This window comes from Equus asinus, chromosome 10 (assembly GCF_041296235.1).
Source record: "Equus asinus isolate D_3611 breed Donkey chromosome 10, EquAss-T2T_v2, whole genome shotgun sequence".
Taxonomy (NCBI): Eukaryota; Metazoa; Chordata; class Mammalia; order Perissodactyla; family Equidae; genus Equus; species Equus asinus.
The window spans coordinates 76582700-76585365 of NC_091799.1; positions in this window are offsets into that span (position 1 = coordinate 76582700).

Genomic DNA, 2666 nt, shown 5'->3' on the forward strand with positions numbered 1-2666 from the left:
CTAACTATCCTCCCTGTGGAGTTTATGTTAGACACTCTACAAACCAAATGAGAGATTTCATGGCGTTCCTGGTTGTTGATCTTATTCATGCTAATGTTTCCAAAAGGCTGTTCACGTTTGGGTTCCTGTGACATCTTTCTCTGGAATGTGAGTCAAATAATTTGAAATATTCATCATGATTATTTTAAATCACGTGTCCCAAGGACATTGGATTTTGATCATTGAGAAAGAACTTTAGTACAGAACTCAAATGTATTACTTAGAGGGAATTTTAGAACCAAGACCTAAAGACAGGATTTATTGAATACTGAGATATATGCAATAGTTTGGTAATGAGGGAACTTTGTTGAAAGTGGCTTCATGGAACCGTTCAGTTTAATTTTTTTACTTGTTTAAAAAAAATTGCATGACTGGTTTTATAGGCTTTCCTCAGCAATAAAGGGATTTGCAGTGATATAAACTGAATCATTCCTCGCTTGCCTTCCTGCTCATACCTACCTCACAGAGTTATATAAGGGGATATGGCTTCAGTATGTTTGCACATAGCTCTGTGGTTATGAGCTCAGGCCTAGTGAGGGTTGGGGTGAGGAGGTTTTAAGGGAGAAGCTTCAGATCCTTGAAATACAGAGCTCTTCTGACACGAAAGTTTTTTTTTTTAATTTTTATTGAGTTAATGATAGGTTACGATCTTGTGAAATTTCAGTTGTACATTATTGTCTGTCAGTCGTGTTGTAGGTGCACCCCTTCACCCTTTGTGCCCACCCCCCATCCCACCTTTCCCCTGGTAGCCACTAATCTGTTCTCTTTGTCTACATTTTTAAATTCCTCGTATGAGTGGAGTCATACAGAGATTGTCCTTCTCTATCTGGCTTATTTCACTTAACATAATTCCCTCAAGGTCCATCCATGTTGTTGCAAGTGGGACGATTTTGTTCTTTTTTACGGCTGAGTAGTATTCCATTGTATATATATACCACATCTTCTTTATCCAATCATCTGTTGACTGACACTGAAGTTTTGATGCACCTTGTTTGGTATAATAAATTGTGTTTCACAGATGTCCCTGTGGCTGTGAATGGAGTGAAGGAGAGGCCTCCTTGGGATCAAGTGACTTATTCCGAAGAGCCAGGTGGAAGCAAGTGTTCCTGGGAGTAGAGCAAGGGTTGGGGAGCACGAGTTCCACGTATGACACCCTTCTGGTGCTGACAGTGTCCAGTAGCTTCTGAAGGTGAAGACTGAGTTATTCCAAGGCATAAGGCTGCTGAACTCTAATTCCTGACCCCAGGGTCTCTATCTCATCCATTGAGGATTTAGTGTAAGTTTCTGTTAGTGTAAGTTTCTTTCTTGAGTGACTACTACGTGCTAGGGGCTTTTCACATATTATCTCATTTGACCCTCATAACCATCTCCAGAGAGAAGTCTTACTCATTTCTATTTCAGAGATAAGGAAACTGAGGCTTAAGAAAGCTAGGGATCTTGCCCAAAGCCACACAGCTAGTCAATGAAAACTTGGGCTACCTTTACCATTACATGGGGAATTTCTGTTGGATTTGAGAAAAAGAGCCAGTATCTTTCAACTGGGATAAGAGAAAGGAATCTGATCTCATCACTCATGCTTCCGTGTAAATTAATTTTTTTAGCCTCATTTTTCTCAAAATTTTAAAGGGTCCCAATCTTATGTCCTCTATTCTTATGGTGTGAGATCTTGGATGAGTCTCTCTTTTCCTGTAAGAAGACGAAAAAAGTTATCTGAAGAAACTGGAGGAAGTTACTTCTCTAAGCCTCAGTTTCTCTGTCTGTAAAATGGGAATAACAACAATATTAACCTCATTGGCCTGTTGTAGAAGTTGGATGGAGATAACGTGAGTCGAGCTTTGAACAAAGTCAGAATTCCAGATTCTTGTTATCACTACTGTATTCTAAGAGTTTTTTCACATGCAAAGGGAAGTGGGGACTGAAGTTTTTATGTGGAAATATTTTCCCTTACTTCTTGTACTTAGCCTAGATGACCAGAGAACTTGAGGTCTGATATTTTTGACCCGAAAAAATTCTCACTCCCTTACTTTCTGTTTTGTGACTTGGGAAATGAATTTAGAGGAAATTCAGTGGCTCTGAAGGTTATTGACTGACGATCCTTTGGAAAATATGTTCAGTTTTCTCTCAATCTGGTTTGGCTAAAAATTTAAAAGAAAGTCTTTTCCTGTCAATCAGTGTTGACATAGAAACTATAGCTAGAGTTTTGAAATAGGAAAAGTGTTCCTATTTGTGTGTATCTAAATTAAAGTAATTTTTTAGTGTTATGTAGAAGAGGCACGATTGCTAAATCTCCCTCCATCCCACATTTTCTTTTTTTGGTATTAGAATAAGAAGGAAAGGCTGTGACAGTTAAATATCACCTCATAAAATAACAGGTTCAAAGACTAACATTCAAATGATCGACATATAGTATTTGAGTGCTATACAGAAAACACTATGCTTAAAACATGACATCCTAACAATTAGTTTGCTGCAAAAACTTCTTACATAGCAGTCATGTAGAACTGGTCTGTATGTATAGAAATAGATCTCCCATTGGTGTATTTGCAATGAAAAGACCTGTATTAGTGGTTAAGTTCGTACGTTCTGCTTTGGCGGCCTGGGGTTCGCCGGTGTGGATCCCGGGTGCA